This window comes from Pyxicephalus adspersus, chromosome Z (assembly GCF_032062135.1).
Source record: "Pyxicephalus adspersus chromosome Z, UCB_Pads_2.0, whole genome shotgun sequence".
Lineage (NCBI taxonomy): Eukaryota > Metazoa > Chordata > Amphibia > Anura > Pyxicephalidae > Pyxicephalus > Pyxicephalus adspersus.
In genome coordinates, this window is record NC_092871.1 from 35039919 (window position 1) to 35065772 (window position 25854).

The window sequence follows — 25854 nt, forward strand, 5'->3', positions numbered from 1 at the left end:
TGGTAGACAGTTATCTGAATGGAAGTGATGCCTCCTAGATAGCAATGGTTTTGGATTGTAATTGTACAACCATAACTAAAATTATTAAGACCTATGAATCTTCCGGTAGAGTGGAAAAATTACCAAGAGGAGGTCTGGATAAAGCTCATAAGGAGGAGTTACACAAGTTAATGTTCGAAGATTGCAGAATAAGCCTCAGTGAAATTTGGAAAAAATGTATCTATTTTAACAATAGATAGATGCATTGATAAATTCCAATGGTCATTAATAAGAACTTCTTTAATTCCTGCAAGGAGCACTGATTCCCACTCTCTTCAAGGAAGGCTTAGCTATGCTAACAAAATCCTTGATCTCATTGCTAAGGAAGAAACATTTATTTTCTTGATGAAGTAGGTTTTAACATCTCAATAAGAACCAAAGGGGAAGATTTCCTATTGGGCAAAGGGTGGTGTATAATGTGGCTGGAGTGCGTTCCAGAAATTATTTAATTTGTTGTGTGAAGAATAAAAATGGGGCCCTCCACTTAAGAGGAGAAAGCATTAATGATTAATAAATCATTTAATTAAATATTGCATATTTTTAATGTTTCTTGAGAAAAACTTTTATGGTAAACATATTGTGTTACATTTAATTTTAAAATAAATTATTGATTTATGAATAATTAAGGGGTCTAAATTTTTTTTGTGAAGTTTGGTTGCAAAAGTGTGACGTTTGAAAGCAAACGTTTGAAGATAAAATGAGAAACCCTGTAATATGCTAATGTATTTCCCACATTGATTGAAGGAAGACAACATACATGCCATTTAACCACAAAACTACTGGCTGAGAAGCTGACGCTCTACCGTATTGGCCAGTTTAAACAGAAGACAAAAAAATGAGGTTAAATAAGGTTTTATTTATTGTTTTTATCAAGTGGCTATACAGTAGTAGCATAGCATGCATAAAAAGCAGGAACAGGAACTCTACCAGTTTAAAAATATGAACCACATTCTTTGGTAGTTTTAAAACAAAAACAAGTTTAACTACATGAACAAAAACAAAAGCTGGAAAACCTAAAACAGTATATATATTAAACTTGGAATATAGTTGTAGAGTAGAATAGCTGTTAAATGCAATCCAAAACTAACTCAATGTAGTGTTGTTCTAAGAAACAGAATTGCTTCTGCCAGATCCTCTTTCATAGAAGCTCTTAAATCTGACTTGAATATTTTTAGAGCTGAAAATAGTCTTTCAACATTGCATGGCTGTTACGGTTCTAGCCACATCACTAACAATCTCAGGATAAACAAGGATGTCTTCTTCTACAGTCAGTTTCGATGAGCTATCATACTTTTCTACTTATTTTATTTCTTTAAAAAACTCCTGCTGGAATTTTTTTCTTTGGACATTTTCTAGTCATTTATCTTTCACGCATATGAAACGTTGCTTTACTGTTGAAAGTTCCATTTTCTCCAAGTAGGAATCAAAGTCTAATTCTTCATTTGAAGAGGATTAACCTGAGTTTTACCAGTGCTACCAAAATGGCTCCTTTTCCTGCACATCTTTTCAAAATGGCATCTGTTTTAGGGGCCCTGGCTGCAAGAGTTACTTGCCTCAATTTGCCAATTAGAGTAGCTGCATGACAATCTTTCAATCCATCTCTTTTTGCAAGTTGCAGAGTATGAACAGCACAACGCATATGTTGAATAGTAGTACACTTGGATGCTTCAACAATGTTATCCAAAATGTCACTATTCTCTTCGCTTTCACTTTCTCCAAAACTTGCAGAACTGTCTTCCTTTAATATCTTTCTGTCACTTTCTTCATCTACTTTATTCATTTTCTCAATTGTGCTCAACATATTAGAAGCATTATCTGTCACAATACATATAATCTGTTCCTTTTTAGTTTCAAAATTTTCTAGAACATTCTCCACTAACTTCTGAAGATAGTCACTGGTAAGATGTGCCTGGGTACCCTTTACTCCCAGGGTTCGTGTTATTGTTTTATTATTTTCATCAAAAAATCTAGCATTAATAGCAAAATAATTGACTGGTGACGTGACGTGACGTGTGCATTCATTTTTATGAAGACAAAATGACCCTTCAGACCTTTTCGTAGTTCTTCCTTTTTACATTTGGCCCCTTCAATTATAAGTTTCCTTATACTTTCTCTTTCCAGAGAAACACCAAGTTTTTTAGCCATTTCCCCTTTTAGGCCTAAAAAGGCTGGCTGTGAAAAGAAGGATAGTGGTACACTATTCTTTACTATCATTTTAATAATGTGGTTTTTGAAATTTTCTGGTGTTATTGTTATGGTAACTCTGTCAGATATAAAGAATCTTCTTAGTCTTGTTTGGTCTCCAGTATATTTATCCCAGAAGTACTTGGAATATTTTCAATGATATCTTTCTCATTCACAACTTCCAACACTTTAGGATGAAAATGCTATCTTTTCAAATTTGATGCTCTGGTAGGTGAATTTTTTGCCCTTTTCAGCCCTGGATGGGAGCATATATGGAGAGTGCAGACAGGACAGCTGAACACACTATATGATTACACTTGTTTACAATCAAATGAATTTGTTAAACACAATATATCTAAAATAAAATGAAAACACTTTTTGTAATGGACATAATCCAGGTTACAATAATGTGAATGTCAGGTTGTATAAAAGCTCAGCTAAACTTCACACTAGTAAAAATATAACTATGCACTGGGCTTTATTCTTACATCAGAGAAGTACTTAATTATGACTAGTGTTTGTGAAATAGGACATTTGAACTTGCTGTATTTTTTTTATTATAATTTAAATTTGTCAGGAGTCGGAGTCGGCACATTTTAATCAACTCTGACTCCAGGTACCCAAAATTGTCTCCGACTCCAACTCTGACTCCACAGCCCTGGCTAAAACAATAACACAAAGCAAAATGTTTAGTATTTTTGTTACTCGGCAACTCTTGATTTTCCTATACACCTAAAACAACATTAATGGCATAAACCCAAAAAATCTTTCAAATATTTCAGGGTAGTTGGAGATTTCACTACTATAGCTCAGTGTTGAATAGTGATCACTTTGTCCAGTCCACCCATACAAAGAAGAAGAAATGTCAATATATTCTTTCATACCTTACTATTTACAATTATCAACTTTTTACCCTTTACCTAGTGTATATGAAGCAATTTACTCCACAGAGAAATGTTGCAGTGCTGTATATAGAAATTCTGTAAGTTTGATTTCTTCAGGAAAGCATATTGACTAGATTTGAAAATATAAGGGTTCTACTTGAAATGTCACTGGGTTGTGCTAAAAGACCCTAAATACTATAATCCAGCCTTTTGCAAGTTATGAGATTGACAGTCAAGAGAGATATTGTCAAATGTTTTCTGCTTCACAGAAATCTTGACTAAAAGACAACTTAATACAGAAAGGTAGTTTTTGTGGGTCAATGAAAAGTGACAGGTCTGGTTTTCTGTGATTGTGTGCTTCTGTCACAAGCGCAATGCTCATACATCACAATGAACCCAGCAATGGAAAATTCACTTTCAATTTACTCAGTCTGAATAAGCAAACATTTTTTTAAACATTTTCTCACCATTTACTTTGTGAGCTGGGTGAGATACTTTAGCATAAAGTTATAATGTATTTAACATCATGTACATTTATATTTTGTTTGTGTTTGAAGATTATCTTTTTGGTGGGCATTCTGCAGGCAAACATGGGTTAATTTACCCTAAAACTGAGATGTGCTAATACTCTGCTGCCATTTTGCTACTTACAATGTTTTTTTAAATGTATTTTGTGTTTCTTTTTCTTCTGTTTTTTTTTTTAATTTATTTTTTTTTTTTTTTAAGAAGGTGCACTTTCCAAGTGATACTAACCCAACACATGTGATTCCAGTCCCAATGTATTTTAGAATCAGGTAATTATGTTTTTACTTCCCTGTCCAACATCAGTTCTCCATTTCTATGAAAAAAACATCTGCGGTTGTACTTGGAAGTAAAACACTCACCCACATCTTTATTGTAGAGCTTTAAAGTTACAATGTTACTTTGTTCTAACCAGTGTATAGCCACCTCTTTAACATGGGGAAACCTCTATAATTACTATATCCACAGCTCATAGTATGTTAGTGTGGTGGTCAGTGAGAAGAATGTCTTACATTGCTGGCCAGTGGAAAGAATGTCACCCTAACATACAGCCAAAAAGATAATCGGTGTCAGTTTAACTTATTTGAAAGCCATAAATTGCTTGTTGCTCAGGGAACCCCTAGCAACCTCTGCAGGAACTCTGGTTGAGAAACAATGATGTAGAAAAGAGACCATTGGTGCTCATTATATTCTGTAAAAAAACAATACAATGTTCTAACTAACTAATCATTCAAAGATTGTGGTTTTACAGCATACTATGTAAGCACAGCAGGTAGGGCATAGTGAAGGAAATATATTTATAATAGCATGGACTGTGGGACTCCTCACCACCACTATGAGTCATTGGTCCAGTTGCTGATTCTATAGGAATTACAGGTAAACCCCGGGTTACATACAGGATAGGGACTGTAAATTTTGTTCCTAAATTGAATTTGTATGTAAGTCGGACCGGTACTTTATTATAATACATGCAATTAGGACAGATGTTTGTCTCAACATATTATTAGGCAGCGTGGTGTCAGTTACTGCATAAAATCCTCACTGTAAGTTATTCACAAACAAAGCAAATAAAAAAGCTTAGACATTCATTAACTTCTGGTGCAAGCTGTGCTTTGATATGCAAAGAGAAAAAACTGCAGAGTTTGTCTTGGTCATTAAAAAGTTACAAGAGCAGGAAAGCCCCATTCGTATCTAGGAGTCGTCCATATGTTGGATGTCCTTAACCCAGGGGTTACCTGTAGTCACTGTTAATATGGAAAATGCATAGTAAAGGTGTGAGGGAGTTTACCCTAGAACCTCACAATTAGATCTGGGATAGGTAATAAAAAAAAAGTAAAAGAAGTAACAATAATATAATAGATATACTTTGCCTGTCATATTCAAACAAACAGTAATAATATGGCTGAAATTCTTTCTGGAGAAATTGCTGTTCTAGGTTCACTCCGCTGCTACTCACATATCCTAAGAGTTTAGGGATTTGGTCGAGCTATCTCTGTTTAACAAGAAAATCAAGATTCAGATAAGCCCAGGTTTTTGGTTATATATCTTATAACTCCCGGATGCCTATTATGCACAGCTAGCTGCCCAGGATCATTTTTAGGCAAAAACTCCTGGTTTTTGCAGGCATATGTAAGAACTAATACAGGCATTTGCAACTGTGTTTATAGGCATTTTAGGCATTTTTTAAAGCCTAGTTTAAAGAAAGCAAAAAAAAACTGGGCACTATGCTTTAAAAAACCCCTAAAAACATCTTTACAGACAGTTGAAAATTTCCCTTCCATGTCTATGGAGACAGGAGAGGTGACAAACCACCCCTGGATGCTGCATTGAGCATCCAGAAAACCGCATAGAAATGCTGATGTGTCAAATAAAGAATAATGAATGCTTGAAAAAAACTCTGGTCTGAACAAGTGCTAATTGTATAAAGTACCAGTATATGTTACCTATACATATTTCTTAGCTGGTATTCACTTATAAAAATAATTCTGTTTCTGGGCTTTTTGACTCTCAGCCCTACAGAGCATTTTGTAAGCATTGATATAGTTTTATGCAATACATACCTAAAGGTAAAATTAAGATGAATGTTTGCCATAGAATACCTTTGCTTTTTGGACTATGATTTTAAACAATGGACAGGAGATTACCTCACCACATCCCTGAGCAACTTATACAGTTAAAAAGATTCCTTGTGGTAGTGCTGGTTTTGAGCCCTATCCACAAGATGAACCTCCATTTGTTTTTTACTGTCTTGTTCTTGGTTTCCCTTGAACCTTTCTTTACACTCCATTGAATAAAAAGATAGATGCAGATAGATGCAGTCACAAACTGCTGCTTCTTCCATCCCTGGCAGAAGGGACCTTCAAGCTGTGAAGCTTTGTTCTGTGTTCTACAACTGGCACCTCGCACAATAAACACTACCAGCGACTGCTAAAACCTTCACATCGGACCTATACAAAGAATCCACCCTGCTGGTCTCAACACTCCAAATCGATTATTGCTCTTCCTTTGTTGCTTTAGCATTTTGCAGTATTTTCCTAAAAACACTGTAAACCTGTATATAATACAGAACTGGCAGCAGAAGCATATACCTGAAATTTCTAATATAAATGTGCCTTATGTTCCTCCAGCACATAAGGACCATCCATAAACTTGTGTAAAAGTCATTGAAGTTGCTGTGACTTATTGAAGCTCATGAATTAATGATGTGAATGCAGCTTCCACTGCAATATGTTTTTGTTTAAATTACCAGGGCTCATAAAATCTTCTGTGAACGGCAGCTGTCAATTCCAGATCACAAATGATCCAGGCTTGACTTATTTAGTGATTTAGTGATACTTTCCCACACACTTCTATAATATCAAATTTGTTCAAATTTAGTAGAAATACAACTCTTCAAGAACTTAACTCTTTAGATTTGAAGTAAGGAGGCCAGAACCAAATACTGTATGATTGCTAATTAGGAGAATGTAAAAAGAACCATTCAATGTGATAAAAAAAAATGTAAGAACTTGGATAGGAGGACGGTAATGCAATTTTATTAAGTAAAGACTTGTGTTTCTATTGGGGAGGCTAAATGAAAAAATTACCAAAAAATTACCATATAATTTAAATAGAAACCCTTATGTTTGCTCAAGCACAATGTATCAAATACTGCTTTTTTTCAATACAATACTTGCAACCATTCTGTCTACATGGATAACCTGCATAATTGGCTGAACGGCTTTTCTCAATGTAGGAATCGAAAGGGTGACAATAGTGAACCATGCCTGCATAATGAGTAGTCTTCATTAGAAGTGTATGTGTATTATTGTGTATTAGTCAAGCCAACAAAAGACAGGACAGGAAGAGATTGAGTGATCAAATCAAATGGGTCAAAAACATACACTTCTGATGGTGTTTTTTTTTTTTTAAATTCAGCATGTGCCTTCCTGTTTCAGTGACAACCACTGCCCACATTTCTTATCCTGAAGTCACAGTGTGTCAGTGAGGGATACACTTTTCAATGGAGTCAAAGACAGAAATAAAAATTGATATCAGATAATTTAACAACCGAATTAAATAAAACCTAATTAAATTTAAGCTATATGTGGCCAGAACTAGCATATATATTTCATTCTATCTGGATCTCCTGCCAAAGCGGATGTATAATAAAAAAGTAACAGTGAACACTTTGAGATAACCAGGACTCTGTTGGTTTGCAAAGGGCTGTCTGTAAAATAATAAATTAGTTTACACAAGGGGGAAACACGATATTGTTTTAAAATTGGTGATCAAATCAAAAATCTACTCCCATAAATGTACTATCACATATGTTATAACTATACATTCCGTGTACATTTATTTGTATTGAAGCTGTTTTGCCTGATGGCAGGTTTGTAATTCTGCACTGACAGTGTTTTGATAAAGGCACCCCTACCACATGCACAGCCAAGACCTGGAACAGTTAAGCAGCATAACCTGATTGAGAAACTTCCCCACCCTTTAAATAATCTATTGAGAAACTGCAGAGCATTCAATTATTTTACTCTTAGATTCTTGGAAAATCATGAAAACTGTTTAAGTTTTTGCACACCATTCATTAGAATAATATTAAACCTTAATACCTTATTCTAGCAGATGCCAGCAAAAACAATTTAGAGACAGAAAACAAATCAACAGCATTCAGTTAATCACAGAGTGGCATGAGATAGGCAGCAAGCATTATCCGTTATTATGGCCGATGGATGAAAAAGCTTAAATCTGGTGTCGCTGTGTAATAAAAGGCATGAAGGATCAGGGATGTTACTCCTCTAGGCACAGGCCAAGCAGATGGTACAGTGCAGAAAATCGGCAGCATCCATGAGCTTACAGATATAATTAGTTTACTCGCATTCTGCAGGATTTCCAAATAACCAGTTGGGTTTACAGTATTTCATCACAACATCTGAGTGGTTTCACAACCAAACAAAGGTCTATCTCACTTTCCTTTCTGCACAATGCTTGTTAAACCACATACTTCTATTTTCCTACATGCTTCTCTGCCAGCAACGCAGCAACATAGCCAGAAACAGCAGATTAAAGGCACTTATCATATTTTAAAACTCCCATTGGAGACTATTTATTATATGACAATAGGCATAGGACCTGATTTATTAAAGCTCTCCAAGGCTGGGGATAATATACTTTCAACAGTGAAGCTGGGTGATCCAGCAAACCTGTAATGGATTTCTTCAAAGTCATTTGCTGTTTGCTAGCAAATATTTTAAATCATGTACCTGATCCATTCCAAGTTTGCTGGATCACCCAGCTTCCCTGATGAAAGTGTATCCTCTCCAGTCTTGGGGAGCTTTAATAAATCAGGCCCAATGTTCTCAAATCAATCAGACAAAAGCTTTCATCTCACCTATATAGTATTTAGAAGCCAGATGCTGACTGGTTCCTTTAATTGTTCTTTTGTTTTATAAATAGGCACCATTATATTTTAGAATACACAGTATTTTTTATTACAGTGTGCTAGTTTTTGTCCGTTGCAAATTCAGGGTAATTATATTTGGCATTAGATTTTGCCAACTTCTGATTGTATAGGTATCTTAATCTCTTTTGAGATATTAGTGTACTACTGCAAATTCTTCATCCAGTCATGGGTTTAGGTAGGTCCTATACCAAGTTTTATGTTCAGTTTAAGTATTCTGCAAAGATGTCCCAATACTGGCTTTGTGGGGTAGCAGTGTCTGAAACACAACCAACTGTTCTACTGGTTCAACTTACTTTTACAGTGTATACTGAAAAAAAGTGTATTCAGATGCAGGGTTCTCTGCATCCTTTTAGACTACTATGCTTTCTAACTAAAAGTTTTTGGAAAGAACTATAAAAGTGAGATAGACATAAAAAATTTGTAGTTTGCCCTAACAATTTCTTTATAATGAACCAAGGTTATATGTTATGGTTGTGATGATATACAATAAAAACCGAATTTCTAAAAAAACAACAGGCAGACAGTTGAAATGTGCATTTTTTACAGTGTGGAAAATTAGTTCTAATTCAGCAAAAATTTAAATTCTAAGTATGTTGTCGGTAGAAATTATTTCTTTGATATAAGCCACAAGTGTCACTACCTTAGCACTCATGGATAGGGTGTGAGAAAATCACAACACCTAGCTGACCAGTAAACATAATGATTTCTGTTACCTACTGTTTACATGAAAGCCCTGCTACCTACATTTTCAGGAGGCTCTTTATCATCTGCATGTCGATGGATAATCACAACAGTTATTTATGCAGGAATTACAACAGTGAGGTCTACATGGCAGAAGGAACTCTACCGGAGATAAATGTATATTTTAATGTATTCTTTGGGTTGTCTTTTTTGCACCCAACTACTCCACAGGCATAGCAAGATTACCATAGCAACAAAACTTCCTGGGATTTTTGGGACCAGGGTGGATTTATAAATTGCAATGTAAGTATAGTTAAAAAGTCTTTTTTGTATAGAGCTGAGGAGGTTTTCTGCTGCTGGCAAGATTTACCTTCATTTTCTTCCTTGAAGAAAGAAACAGGAAATGAGAGAAAACCCGACCTAGAGCAGTGTTTAACACAGAATATTTTTTAGGCCGGGTGGTAAGAAATTGTAGGCGGGTGGCAGGGTGGGTATTGTGACCCAAGTCTTCAGTAACCGGCCAAAAACAGCCGGCTGGGGCTGGGGAGAACACTGTAGAGTTAGGAGAATTCCTATCTTTGACAGTTGTGCCTATTGGAAAATTTTGCATTAGTCTTTGCTTTCATGACAATTCTAAAACGTAGGATATCCCCCTACTTCCTGTCTCGGTACAATGGTCACCAGGGCAAATAGAGGGGGTGAATCTTCCCAGCAGGGACACTCTAACAGACTGTAGCCAGACTGTACAGACTGTAGTCTGGGTATAGAGAAGCATGTCACCTCCATGCACCAATATATACTGCTCTGGCCTGATTGAACTATGCCAGACCCACATGAAGAGATGACCCTGTGTAAGATTTGGTGTGGTCCGACATAGATATTACACAGGGTCAGGATAGTGGAGCAACAGAGCAGTGAGAACAGGGAGAAAGCTAAATCAAGAGTAGGTGGTGTTTTTTTATTAGTATAGGCAAAGTTTCTTTCAGGGACTTTCAGGGACAGTGACAAAGTTTTTTTCAGGGACTATTGCAATTCCTATTACTGCAGTGCTGAAACTGATTTGGGGTGCAGAGAACATTGTCACCCTACATTGTCCAACTTACTGGTAATTACCCTGTTTACTGTGTTTACATCAATATATGTTGTGCCAAACATGCTTGTCATCATAACTCAATGGTATGAGGAAGGAAGACAGAGGATGTAAATACTGTAAAGGAACCAAAAAAAACCATAGGTTAACCTTGGTATCTTTAAAATATGCTTATATCCTTAATATGTTGCAATCCATGAAACCTCAGCCCTTATACTCCAGACTTCATAATGAAAAGTAGTTACACAGGAGAGGGGTTAAAGAGCATCTAATGGCATCAACAGGTAAGTGGATTGGAGGACTGAAGTGCAGAGATTACAGGCATTATTCTGATATATTTTAAGGACAAATACAAAAATACTAATATATTAGGTCAAGTATTGATTAAGCACAGCAAAAGATCAGTTCAAACATTTAACTTTTTTGTTTTGAGTGGGTAAGGGTTGGAGTTTCAATCAACTTTGAATTGTTTCAGAAAACAAAAAACAGTAAATGCCATGTACAGACATAAACACATTTTATGTAAGGAAGGATAAGAATTTTTTTTGCTGTATTTCTTGTCCCAGTGACAAACTCAGCACTATGTTGGGTGTCAAAGCTAAATTTTAAACTCTATGTTAAACTCTACTTTACTCTAAAGCAGCCTTTCTCAAGCTATATACCCAAAAACAACCCTTCAAACACTCTTCAGGTCCCAGGAAACCCCTAATGAAAGGAATTATTGAAGATTGATGGAAATAAATCCCACAATGTGGTGGCAGTAAAAAAAAAAAAAGAATGTCCTGTTACACTTATTAGACGCATAAAAAGACCATCAAAAGACCATCTTCTGTTTCTTACAAATGGCAATTAACCAAAAACTATGCAGGCACCATCAGATGGGATGTCAGTCAGTCAAAGCTCAAGGAACCCATACCAACCACTGAAGGCTTGAGAATGGCTAACAAATTGTTTTGATTAAGGCTTTAAATGTATTTTATGTAACTTGCATAGCTACCTGTTTTTTTTTCTCGAGATCAGTCTCTTTTATTTGTCTACACAGCAGACTGGAGTAGCCCTACCTTATGACCCTTTGAAGCTGCACAACACTCTTTAATTGACAGGGAACACTCTGATATAAACAAAGAACAAAGTAAGCTGAAATATGACCGTATCATTGTCTGCTTCTTCTTTATTGTCCAGACATAAAGTTTGGAATGCGTTCTTCTCCAAGGTGTGATGCAATGAAGGTAAAGACCTGGTTCTGTTTTTTAGCATAAAGGACTGAATTTCAAAACTAATTGACACGGGAAGCAACACAGAAACCACAACATGGAAATGAAAACAGAGATGACAAAAAAAAATACTAGCTACTTAATAACAATATATAGAAATATAATACACATTTGTTGGTTATTTTTTAATTTTGATGTGCACCAGCAGCAATGTTTTCTGTTCTACATTTATAATTCAGGAAAAAACAGAGGTTTGCTCATAGCCATTTCTAATTAAACTGTCACTAGTTTAAAGATGGCAGAAGAATACCCGCAGGCTAGCCTGAAGTTGTCAGAGGCAGCCAATCATTATCACTTAACCTGTGAAAATATTCCCCATGGAAGTGGTGGGCATACTGTGCTTACATAAAAATATGCAGGGAAGGAGTTAATGTACATTGAATGCTTGTGCTTCATTAGATGTGACAATTACCCACATGTAAATAGTCCATATTATGTTAGGCATTAGGCATGCAACTGATGATCCGGAACGCCTGTCACTAATAAAGCAGACATTCTTTCAATGTTCTTACTGCCTATGGCCTGCACTTTGGGGTAGCAGATGGCTGTTGGGACACTGGTTCCAAATTAACATTAAAATGCCAGGGAGTCAGGCACAGATTGCCTATGAGCAATGCATTCTTTTCATCTCCTCTGCTTCACTCCTACTGCTGCCTTGCTTTGTTGCCTAATGTGTTGCTTTCATTAGTCCTTCATTAGCAATGGCAAACATCATTTAGCATGGTGCAGCCGCTGCAGACAAACAGAAGCGTGTCAATAACAACAAGTTATTCATGTTTCCAAACATATTAACAAAGCATTTTCTGTAGCCCCAAGGTTTGTATACATTATACAAAGGTATACATTACTAAAAATTTTATTACCTAATAAAAATATATCTTTTGAATGTAATTCTTGTCATTTAGGGATAGTTCTTTTATATATGATAGATTATTGCAGAAATACCACCTGTGCTCAAGCCTATATGTAACATTATCAAACCCGCACGGAAACTTTGCACATGTTCTGTTTCAAAATCTGCTACATGTACTGAATTAGTTATGTAACTGATGTTATGAATTATTGTCTACAGTGCAGTTTCTACTGTGAAGACTAACTCTTCCTCTTTCCTCTTCAAATACATTTTTTTAGTATTCCTGTCAACTCTCCATTCAAACCTTTTAGGAGTTTTTACTTACTGGAGTGTATAGTACAACCTCACTTTCTGTATGCTGGCCTGCCTACGCAATGGGAAGTATAATGAGACTTATGGGGGGTGGCCAGTTCTTGGGGTAAAAAACAATAAAATATAAGTGTAGTTACATTTTAAACAACTAAACAAAGAAAATTCAAGATAGATAGATAGATAGATAGATAGATTGATGGATAAATGATAGATAGATAGATAGATAGATAGATAGATTGATGGATACATGATAGATAGATAGATAGATAGATAGATAGATAGATAGATAGATAGATAAATAGGCAGACAGAAAGATTGAATAAAAGACTGAATTAAAATGTTGGGAATGTAGGCATTACAGCATTTAATGCCACAAATTCACTCCACTCTCAACTAGTCCCACCAGTCTTTAGATCACAAGGCTTTAGATCACTACCAACCTCTCCACTAAATATTCTTACTTCTTCTTCTTAAGTGTAACCCCAGATGGTGGCCCTGTCATTGTTTGAGAGGTTCACAATGCTTTAACTAGGAGTTGGTTTATCGAGCATAGATCCAGACTTAACTGGCCTAGCAACAGGAAATGATCTATTATCCCGAATCCAAACACTAGAACCCCCACATATGCATACCCTTGATAGGTATGTAAGTAGGGAGTTTGTAACCCTTTACAAGTAATTGACCCCATATATGAAAAAAGAAAAGTCCATATTTGCTAAATGATGTAATTCTTTTTATAAGTTTGATAAAAAGAGCAGCCAATCTATATTCCAGAAATTGTCAGTAAATCCAAACCAAAGATAGTTCAGCAATTTTCTGCAGTTTTAATATAGTAGGCACTATACATGCTTATCCACTTCAGTCATACAGTCTTTAACCTCAAAACAGGGTGTCCTTTGAGACCCCCCTTTCACTCCAGGTTTTGTAAAAATAAATTAAAGCAACTACAAACCAGTACTCCCCCTAGCCTGGACAAACCCAATTCTTAAAATAAAACTTTCTTAGTCATTTTGGCCCTTTAAGGACCAGTGGTCATTTTCCCCTAGACCTACTTTGTGCGCATATGTTCACTAATTAGGGTAAAGATTCCCCCATATTCCAAGCATAGACAGATTTAATTCTTTCCAAATTGATGGGGTTCACCAGAAGGTAGATGCATATGCTAATCTCCTTTATTCAAATACTAATCTGATTATCTTTTTTACCCAATCTTCAGTGAGACATTACCTTGTATGGGTCCCTTTCTCTTTTCAGGATAAACTACTCCAAATCAGAATCACTTAATGTCTCTCTACCAGATCAGATCTTCAGAAGCTTTTATGCAAATCCTTCAAATGGGCTGACAGAGCCTTTAAATATTTAGGTATGGAATCCAATTGAATTTTCTCCCCTTATTATTTTAAGATAGTCAGATTTATGACAGTGGGGTTTTGGTTTTCACTTTGTTTGGTTGTGTGAATATTGTTACAAATTACTGTTATTAAGGATTTTGTACCTGGTACATCCTCTCTCTGTACTTTAGTGTATTTCAAATGTTCATGTAACATTTTCAATTTCATATGGCACATTAAATGCCCTCAACTGAATAAGAAGCTGTTTTTTTTATCCTGGTGAATTGGTGAGGGGAACTGGGGATCCTGGATGTGCCAATCTATTATATTGCCTCACATTTTGTTAGAGTATTTCCTGGTATTTCCATTCTGAGTATTTTAGTGGGTGATGGTTAAGCAAATATTTAGAGAAATTCTGCTCCATTTCTTGTCTTGTCTAAATGATCCCATCCCCTCTGTGGTCAAAACTACATTGTACAATTGGTCATATTTTGACATACTTGTGTCAAGTTTGATTCTAGGCATAAATAACCCACACTGACCGCATTATTTCTGATTCTGGTGAACAATTCTTTTCCTCTTGGAATTGATGACCCAGAGTCGGTGGTAGTTTTTTCGCCAAGCCTCCTTCCCAGTGACATCCTTTATTATTTAGACTACTGCAGACCTTTCCATCTGTCTCATTTCTTGTACTCTCTAGGTATTGTTTTCAGTGTCCTTTGACACAGGGTGGGTGATCCATCAAACCCAGAATGTATTTCTTCAAAGTAATTTGTTATTTGCTAGCAAATTTGGAATCCTGGACCAGATCCAGTCCAGGTCTGCCAGATCACCCAGCTTCACTAATGAAAGTGTATCTTCTCCAGCCTTGGAGAGCTTTATTAAATCAGGCCCAATGTGTGAGTTACTGTGTGTGGGCAGTGCTTCCCCTCACCATACCCTTCTCCTTTCAATCCCTGCTCAGACTGATTACCACATTCATACAAGCCCAGCAATATGAACTGGGGATTACACTTACCTCACCACAACCTGAACAGTTTATTTTTTTTACTAATCGGTCCCCTATTAGTGACAAGTTCCAGGATCTGGGATACAACATTGTATGCCATTGGTATAGGACACCTGAGCACTTGTTTTCCATTTTTCCTTCAGTTCTCAATATTTTTTGAAGATGTTATAGGAGAGTGGGTATAATGTATGGATATATATATAATATATATATAATGCATATTTTCTGGCCCTTCATTGTATTAGGACAGCTTTGGGACAAGGTAAGTGAAATCACACAAAATAGTTAACAGACTGCCATGTACCGTAAGACCCAGATGTTTTCCTATTACATCACAATACATCACAAAGTATACCAAAATTTTTTAGTGACGCATCTTGTTAATGATGCCAGATCATGTGTTTCTAAGTATTGGAGGATAGCCCCCACCACCACCACCAAGTTAAATTTAATAGGAAGTGGTTTCATTGGAGGAAATTCTTGAAGTGTAGACACCACTGGACTTAATTTTTTTTACATTTCTTCCATCAACTTTGGTTTGAGCTAAATTCAGTAACCCCCCCTCCACCTTTTTTGGTTTGTTCTTTTGTACTAGACTACCTCCCTATTTAGTGATAAAAAATTTTAATAGAAAGAAGGGCAAAACAAAACACAAAAAGTGTTACACATGAACAGAGGGTTTGAGAGACTGCAGTCTGTCAATGGTATGCAAACTCTGAGCATCCATCATTTTAGTATGATCATGATGATGATGTTTATGATGATTGTTGAACTGATATGTTTGCTTGGATATTAGGAGTTTGCCACAATGCTTTGGACCCCTGGAATATTTTTCTTAAAAAATATGCTTTATTTTCACACCACCAAGATAGAAATTCTAGTTAAATAACATGATAAATAGGAAATCAGCCGTATACCTCTTTTCTTTCTCACAATACAGTCATGTCAAGGTAAACTACGAAAATAAAGGATAAAGTATACTCCAATTACTTACTGAGTACTTAGACCTTGATTCCTAACAAATAAAACCCCACAGCATATTACCTTTTACAGCATTAAAGCCACTTACAAACAAAAGTAGTTATTTTATAGTAATGTACTGCTGGAGTGTCAGAGATAATGTTGGGACCAGTAAAATTCTTTTGATGCTAAGCACTGGAGGATAAACAAATAAGCCCATCCACCTGCCATAGAATGCATTGAAAGAGAATCCTTACAGGGGAGGGGTGGAATCAAAAGATGAACTACATGGGTAGCCATAGTTATTGTCGGAATCTATCAGTAAATAGCATTTTACAAAGATAATATTAGTACCTGATTTGTTAAAGCTTTCCAAGACTGAAGAAGACTATCCTGGGAGAGCCTGGGTGATCTAGCACACCCAGATTGGATCCAAGTTTGCTGGATCATCTAGGTTCAACCACGATAGTCTATCTTCTTCAGTCTCAAGGAGAGCTGGAATATATCAGGCCCAATATGTATTAAGTAGAAAATGTTTGCTTGTTTATAGACGGAAGGGACAATACAATAAAGCACGCCTGCTGAAAGACTGTGGCAGGCAGTATCATTTGTAGCCAGGAGGCATTGGTGGGGTACAATATTATAAGCCATAAAGTAGGGGCAGTTCACAGGAGGTAACTAATGTATGAATACAAGCTCATTGTTTAGATCAAGCAGCACCAAACCTTGGTTTAATGAATTTGCAAAAACATCAAAACCCTAAAACAGTGGAGGTGACATGGCAGATAATGAGGGGAAATCTCCCTTCATGATTTTTATGAGGCTGATTCCAACTACAACCGTATTGATAAGAAACCACTATACAGGATAAACAATGTAAGACTGTACTGGATATATGCCTCCCTTAAAATTAGTGGAGCATTTATTCTTCATTAAGTTCTAATTTATCCTCACTTTAAATGGCTATTTTCCTCAATAATTACCTCACAGAACCCTATCTCTGTCACCAGGCAGAAACCAGTAATATTTTATGGAGTAATAAATATATTAACGTTTTACTTTTTTATAATATTGTAGTAATTTAAGAGTTTTTGTATATAAAGAGTGTGAACAAATACATATTGTGCTATTTTTTTTGTCAAACCATGAACTGAAGGCTGATTTTTAAATGGGCAACCAGAAATATTCTTTTAAGCACACTTTTAATGCAAAAGCTCTTAATGTTTTTTTGTTTTTTTTTCTGGAAGTGTTAAATACATGGAGCTCTTTTTTGCTTATAGTTTCCCCTGTCATGCTCCATATACCACAGGGAATAGGCCGGTGATTTGTCGTTTTTTGTTCCACTGGGTATGATGGATAACGGATTCTATATTTGATGCGCTAAACTGTTTACCATTAATCACAAAGTGTGTTGTGTCAGTGCTGAGATCCAATCAGCCCAGTGCTTGATTGATTTTATTTACCGGCGGTGACTATGGCAACACTATCATGCATTATACATATGCAAAACCCTAATGTGATGTGCATTTGATTTTGATCTTTATAAAATGCTGTACTAGTTTTTCTCAGATAATACTCCTTTACAATTTTGTTAGAATAGTAAGACCTCTCCTTACCTCTACGTTACTGGCAGCTTCATTTACAAAACCATCAAATGGGAGCTCTTTACAATATATTACATATTCCTGGCTCACGGTGAGAGATCCCCAGTGCCCAAAGTGAGAGATTTCTATCATGACAGATGGTTCAATACTGGGGAGGACTACTTTGCACTGCACCGTATTGCATTAGAAATGAACATAAATTACAGCATATTTTCCAGGGCACTGTAGAACTTCTAGGTTCTTTTTTTTGGTCTTAAATCGAAATAAAACAGACATACTTCAGCAGATAAAATGAAAACATGAATATGGCTTATGTCTGACTATTGGTCAGAGGTTACCAACAGTCCCACTGCCTATGTGGCTTGTCCAAGTGGGCGGCCTTTTCTCAAGGGATTCAGGGTTTCCTAAATATTTCCTCCAAACAACATAAAGCTGCCCAGTGCTAATATCATCAGCTTCACCCTTCGCTCCAAGACTGAATTTGTCTCCTGTCTGCTCCAGATATACCTGGCTGGTCATCTTGAAAACCTGGCATGTACTGCTGTGGGTTGGGAAGACCCACCCAGATCATTCCCTCTTATCCCAGAGTCTGGGCCCGGAAAACTGGCCAACAGCAACCATTGATCACTAAAAAACTCCCCAGGCTTCTTCAGCAGTACGTAATCTGGTTTTTAGAGGGACCACAACCTAAAGCAAGGTAGAATATACTTTACCTGCCATCCAGGACCCACCCAGAATATGTTGTGTATAACAGTACACATTAGGTAAATCCCTACTAAGGATAACATTGAAGATGAACTTTTGAAAAAAAAATACTAAAGATTAGTAACAGTAGAAAAATATACATTTATACATAAATATTTTCAGGCATTGTCTATTCTATTCTGGTATTATAATCTGCTACTGTTTCTAACAGGTTAGTTAGGTAACATAACCTATTTATTTTACAATAGAAAACTGCCTGTTCTAATGTTTTTGTTTTTCAGGTTTATATTCACTGAGCTATTCAAGTGAATCATCGCTTAGAAGCAATAATTCTGCCTAAACATCCTTAGCAAGTCAACCCCAAGCTCTGTGCAAGAACCTACAATTCCTATTTTAAAAAAACTTTCTGAACATTTACAAAAAAAAACAAAAAGTACCAAACAAATGTAACAAATGAAAATATACAAAACACTGATGGGTCTTTTTTTTTAAATACTGTGTAACTCAGTTCACTAGTATTCTCTAGAGCCTGTGGACTCACAGATGGTGTTGTTAGGCAATGAGTATGGGATTCTAGATGTATCCCAAAAGAATAGGGTTCAGTTCCCCTGCAGTGTTAGCTATGAAGTAAAAATACAAGTACAACATATACAGATCTCAGCTAGACATAGTCCACATCTAATACAAGGAACAAGGTCTTCCACACTTTAAAAAAATCCATGTATTAGAGCTGCAGCAACTGCACCTAGTTTGAAGGTTACAGTGTTCCCTAATGTTCCCATGATCAGCTAGCACAAAAATCAGGTTTAGACACATCAGCAATGTGTTCCTCAATAGGGACTACACATAGGTTTATACATCATACAGTCTTCATGAAAAGAAAACTATACATTGCAAGGATCCTCACAACCAAATTTCTACATAGACATGCTGAACCAAATGTATATCTAAACACAAAATCAAAAACGACAATTAGTATTTCCTTAATATACACTTGACGTGTAACATTTCCACATTTTGGGGGTTTTCTGTGCTATGACACATTCATAGAGAAAAACACAATGTCCCTGGAAGTCCTTCATGAGCTTTACACTGGTCTATACAACAATAGCCTACTAAATTACATTACTGAAGACTGCAAATAGAAAATTTGCTTGTAAACATATTTATATCGCTATCCTGATTTTTAAACCATTTTTGTTTTCTTTAATACTTATTGGAAAACATATAGATACAAACACAGGTGTCACATAAAATATATACAATTTGTAAAACTGACATTGTAATTAATAAATACAGTATCTCCTGCAGTGTCTGCCACTCTGTGGATCTGCCAGCACTTGGTAATAGTTTTCCCATCCTGCTCTATGTCTCCCCATGAATACATTAATTCCAGACAACCTTGTAAAACAATGGTAACTCCAACACATACAAGGAAAGTCTCTACAGCAACCTGTGTATCAGCCCAGCTGAACTCATTCACTGCTTTACACAGAATTATTATGTAACCCTCTGGTGAGTTTTTGAAATACAGACTTCCGAATGTAACTAGTCACTAATGATCTCAATAAACAACACAAAATTGGCAATGTATTCTTAGTATATCAATTTGTAATAATTAGAAAGTAGACACTATTAACATTGTTATGCACAATTGGCACAGGGCTTTTAAGAAAACGGCATGTGAGTTTAAAACAATATTTTATAAACTATGTGTAGCCTGCTGTGACCTTACAGTGTCTTAATTGATTTAGACAATGCACAATATATTAACTTGCAAAAAGCAGTTAGTGACCAGTCACATTTTTGATTTCTGCAGTGCTGCACAAGTGTGACTAAATTAGAAATGTTTTCTCAATTAAACCTTTTTACACTGTAAAAACATGTTTTGCAAATATTTCATTAAAAAAGGATTCTTAAATTTGCCTGTCTTGTAATACATGTTTAAACTGCACATATGTGCCAAAGTAATCCATCTCTGGCTAGTGTCTCTTCTGCCATATACACAGCATACTTAAATATGAACTCCAGCCTTACTGTTAGTCTTCTGTGGTTGTGCAACGTCAGCTTCTCACCGTGTGCATTAAAAACTGTATTTATCCATTTAAATCATCACCATCATCTAGCCCTTTTATCAACCTTACTATCCTTAATCGTCCCCTTTTAAGTGTCTCTTTTCCATTCTTTCAATTATGGAAACTCAGCATCATATGTGAGTATTACCTAGAACAATCTGCACACAAATTCTGTCTTCCCTTTTCAGATTGGCATCTACAGCAGGGGGTAAGATCTCTTCAGATTCAGATTCAGATCTCTTCAGAGGAGTTCAAAGGCGGGCTGCTGTGGTATTTTTCAGAAAGCTATGTACTGCACCTTGTGGGCCCTCCCACCAGCTATGATTAGGAATAACAATTCAGAGACTCATTGATGACATAAAATGGTCTAAAAAAGGTCATGAAAACAGAAACGTTTTATTGGCATGTTGTTGAGGGGTGTGAGATAGAAGAACCAGGGAAATGTATGATAAAACTAGATAACTTTAGCTTTTAGTGAAGGTACTATATATAATACTATAGTTGTTTTTTTAAGAACCCATGCCTATTTACACCCTATATCACTATTAAACTTGTGTTAAAAAAAAAAATAATATGTAATAATACATCTTCTTCAGTCACCTCGCTGGCCTCCTATTGGCTGTGCCATTGTCCTTCTGTCAGCCCTGCTGGCTACAGAATTTCTCTTCTCTGGAGCCATCAGTTAACCCTCAGAATATCAGGCTGTGGGAAAGAGAGGCAGCTAATGTGTAATAAAGCTGATGTGTCTTGATCCAGAATTGGAAGGGTGAAAGTAGAGATGGAGAGTGGAAAGTGAGGGAGGGGGTAGTGGAAGAAAGTGTTTTGTTCTGTCCTAGATATGTGAAGTACAATATGAAAGCTGAAGACACAGAACAGAGCTACACAGCCCAGTGACAGGAGTATCAGTCTGCTATACCTAGTCAGGACCAGGTGAGCTTGTGGTAGAATGGGAATGGGAACCCTGTGTTGCTGTCCACAGTGCTTTAAAAAAATATGCAGTGTACTGCATTGCTATGCAAGTGGCATGTGTTTAGTAAAACTTGCTGCATTCCTGTAATGTAAGATATAAATAATACTTATTATTAATAATATTATTGCTGTCTGCACCCTACTAGGAATATGTTGATCATTTTCTGTCTTAGTGACAATTTCTTACCAAAATAAATGAAGGCGGTAATTCAAAACTGTGGGGATGACATCTAGCCTAAAAGCCTTTAGGAAAGGATTGGACACATTTCTGGAGAAAATGTCCATCACGGGTTACTAGCCCTGATGGGTATGTGCTACCTCCTTATTATAGATGTGGGCCACTGTGAGATGCAGGAGCTGGACTAGACGGGCCATTGGCCTGATCCATCGGACTCCTCTTATGTTCTTATCAGGTTATTAGCTTTATCAGGTTGGTGCTCATTGCTGGTGTCGGGTTATGGATTGGTTCTGTCACAGAGAGCGATTTCTGTACATTGCAATAATGACACCCACACTTATTGACATCTGTTCTGTGCGTCCAGTACATGAAAGGTTATATTGTCATTGCATAGCGGCAGGTTGCGTTTACCTGACATCACATGACCCGTGTAATGCTCAGTGAACTGTGATAGGTTGGTGTGCAGGGTTCAGCTCTCTATGGTCTGTGTGTGTGATATATGAGAGGACAGGACAGACATGGCACTCATTGTACTGGGATTGTCAGGGGGAACATTGTATTGGCTGCTGTCCAAAGGAACCAACCTGGGCTACTAATGAGAGCTTGTATAGTTGATCGAGGTATGCACACCTCCTGTGTATGGAAATATGTGCTTCACCTCTTCATCTGGGTTTGCTTTGCTTACTGGATCATTTTATGAATGTGAACAGCTTTTCAGCTTCGAATTATATCAAGTCTGACACCAGAAACAGACTAACAAATGACCTGAGTGCTGCATATGTTGCTCTCAAACTTAAAACGTATGAGCCAAGGTTAGAAAAAGTATCAGCATGCATACAAAAGGCAAAAATCAGATTATTTGTTAAAAAGCATGCCTAATGCAAACTTTTACCTTTCAAAAAAACGTTTTTTGTATCATTGAAAGCTCTGGTATTGTGTTTTTCAAGACAAAATATGTTAATGTATGAGTTGTTTTTTCTAAACTAAAACCTCAGTATTCAGGTTAAATTGCATTGTTAGCACTTTGCAACAAATCAATGGGTTTTGGGTTGCTGTTTGGGCACTCGGTCTCTAAAGCTGCGTACACACGGCAAATTTTTCTCGCCCGATAATCGGTATCGGCCAATTATCGGGCGAAAATCTGCCGTGTGTACAGTCGGTCGTCGTCCATCGTCCGACGACCGTCCTGGCGGATCCATGGACGATGGACGACGACCGATCCTAATGAAAGGGAAGGGGAGAGCGCGCAGCAGGGTGCCGCTCCGTCGCTCTCCCCCTCCCCTCTCCATAGAGCATGAACGGTGCTGTATGTACAGCATCGTTCATGCATCGTGCAGTCTTTTCTCGTTGGAAAGGATCGTGAAAGATCCTTTCCAACGAGAAAAATTGCAGGTGTGTACGCAGCTTAAAAGGTTTACCATCACTGACCTAGAGCAATCTGCATACAAATGCTATTGTCCCTATTTAGATTGGCATCTACAGCAGAGTCAGCCAACTGCTTGCATCAGGACTCTTCAAAGAAGTATAAAGCAAGGCTACTATGGTATTTTTCAGAAAGCTATGTACAGCACCTTGTCGGGCCCTCCAATCAGCTATGATTAGGCATATTAATCAGAGACTAAATAATTACATAAAATGGTCTAAAAAAGGTAATGAAAGGTTCTATTGTCATGTTGTTGAGGGGTGTGGGATAAAAGAACCATGGAAATGTAGGATAAAACTTGATAACTTGAAACTTGATAACTAAATGTAGGATAAAACCTGATAACTTGAAAACTTGATAACTATCTATATTGCCATAGATTCTCCATCGCACTTCTCCAAACAATCAAATTTGGAGAAGAACAATGGAGCATCTACAGCAATATATGTGAAATAATATGTGTAAACACAAGTTTACTAGTGGTATGGAGTGTAAAGCAGTATGGGTTCTTAAAAAATCAACTCCACTTTCTTTTGCCCAGCTATGCTGAAAGAAAAAAAAGTCATCAGACAAAAGTAAGATTTTCTTATCTATAAACTTTTCCTGGTTCAGTGACACAAACAACATAAGGTCAATAGTCAGCCAGGCAAATAGTATTTTATAAGGAGGGCTAAAGAATAGAAGCCTATTTCTCTAAGGTTTCCTTACAGCAACCTTTGTTCCAAGAATTTGTAGTGTGGCGATTCTACAATAAATGAAACTTTTTTTATTTGTTAATGTAATATAATACATAGATATTTAATCAACATGCAAAACATATATTACATATTTCCAAAGAGAAAACTCAACACCATATATTGTATCACTGTATGACCATTAACATGCTCTGCAAAAAGATTTATATCCCAATAAAACATATTAAAGAAGGAAGCTGCAGTAAAGTTTTTACCACCAATCAGAAAAAAAGCTGAACCCAAGCCTTTGGATTTCTCAAACCCAAGCCAATGTGATTTTCTACCCTGCAACCAAGTCCATCAGTTCACCCCTTGGACCAATGCAGCTGGTCCTCATGTGTTCCTTTACACACATATATAATTGCCTCCATGATGACATATTCTTCTCTAACACAGTGCACCAGACTCTTGAATGTAACATCATGATGATCATTGACAGCATACCATCCATGGCAAAATGCAGGTTTTTACCCAACACCTATTTGATGTGACTAGCTGAGTCTAAAAGCGCATACATAAGTCACATGGAAGGACAAAGGATCAGGTGTAGTTACCCTAGAGAGCCATTCACAAAATCTATTACTCCATCTCCTTCTGCCATGCATTTTCTAGTAACCCTTCCAATGCTCTGCAAGCTCCTCTGGATAGATACAGTAAGCCTTGGCAATGTTCCATCCATTCCATCCACTGTCACCAAGCAAACCCTTCTTACTGACAGCAATGAAGACACTGCTCTTATCAACCATCCAGTGAAAGGAAAACACAAATTATCCATTCCTTATCAGCACTAGCCTTCTTCTACTGAGCCTATGTCCAGATACAGAGGATGAACACATCCTGGTACATGCTCCAATGCTAATTGGCTATTCACATGTATCTCTTGCTGCAGATGGAGTGATTAAGATAACAAAGTGAATGCATCATAACACACACCAGTGCATGCATGCATAGCATGAAAGAAAGCCACCTGAAAATTATTAATAGGAACACAGAAAACCAGATAGGGGATGTGTGTCATCTCCAGAGGATGCTTCAATGTCACAACTGTCCCTTACCTTGCTGGGTATATAAGTAGGGTCCCTCCTCTTGCTGCAAGCACTGTATTAGACTCAGCAATGGTGGCTGCAGAGACCTTCAATGGCTCATCTGCTCTCCATGACACAAACAAGGAGCAGCTTGTGATCTTACTGTAATAGATGCTCCCTCTTCTTGTTCCTGCAGCCAGGCGGAAGTGATCCTTCTAGCACAGTGTGATAGAAAGCCTGCTGCTGCTTGTAGACTCTGCACAGCCTCCCTCCCTTAATGTCTCCCCACTTACACATCTCATACTATTTCCTATGAACTTCTACTTTTTTATTCTTTGTATCACCAGAATAGATTTCTACATTGCTGCTCATGCATTTCATAAAGTGGCTAAATATGGTTCTCCATTTTAAAAAAGTACGTCTGTCATAGATTATAGAAACTGCCAGGCACTAGAATACACTTTATTTATGATTTATAGCTGAAACAATTCAGTCTGTGACCATATTTTATGCAGTTTGTAGGCTTTCACAAAACGTTTAGATCCTGTTACCCTTTAGGTTTTTTTTAACCACTTAACCCTCAGCTCACTGTGCAGATCGTTCCATTAATGGCTATTTACCATTTACAACATTTACCTTAAAAGGTAAGTTAAAAACATAACTTTGTTATATCTTGAAATGTATTTATTTATTTATTTTTTTAAAGTGCAAAAGATTAGCCATTCATTATGCAATTCTTTGTTTTGACAAAAAACATCACATTTTTCAAAGACTGATTAGAAAAAGTATTTCTGTCATTTTTGATAATTGACATTTTTTGTATTGAAATAGAAACCTTTTTTGTGTCATGATTGTTTTTTTAAACTAGGAACTAAACTTAAGTCCCCCAAAACAAAAAAAAATACACTTACCCTTAATCCCACTGGGCAGTCAATCGGTTCGGATTTGTCATCTATCGGGTCTCGCGTCGTCCCAGCATCCATCTTCGTGCCGGCTCCAGGCGCTGACATTTTCGCCCCTTCTTCCTGGTTCTTCTTCCTACGTCACC

At 36.8% G+C, this 25854-nt stretch overlaps 1 protein-coding gene across 1 annotated transcript in view; it reads right to left on the bottom strand.

Annotated features, from left to right (window-relative positions):
- Window positions 1-25066, bottom strand: part of PAK3 (p21 (RAC1) activated kinase 3) — a 139548-nt gene extending 114482 nt beyond the window's left edge. The window contains exon 1 of the mRNA XM_072430205.1: window positions 24837-25066. The gene's annotated coding sequence lies outside the window, so the exon portion shown is untranslated. The remainder of the gene's footprint in view (window positions 1-24836) is intronic.
- Between the last annotated feature and the right edge of the window lie 788 nt (window positions 25067-25854).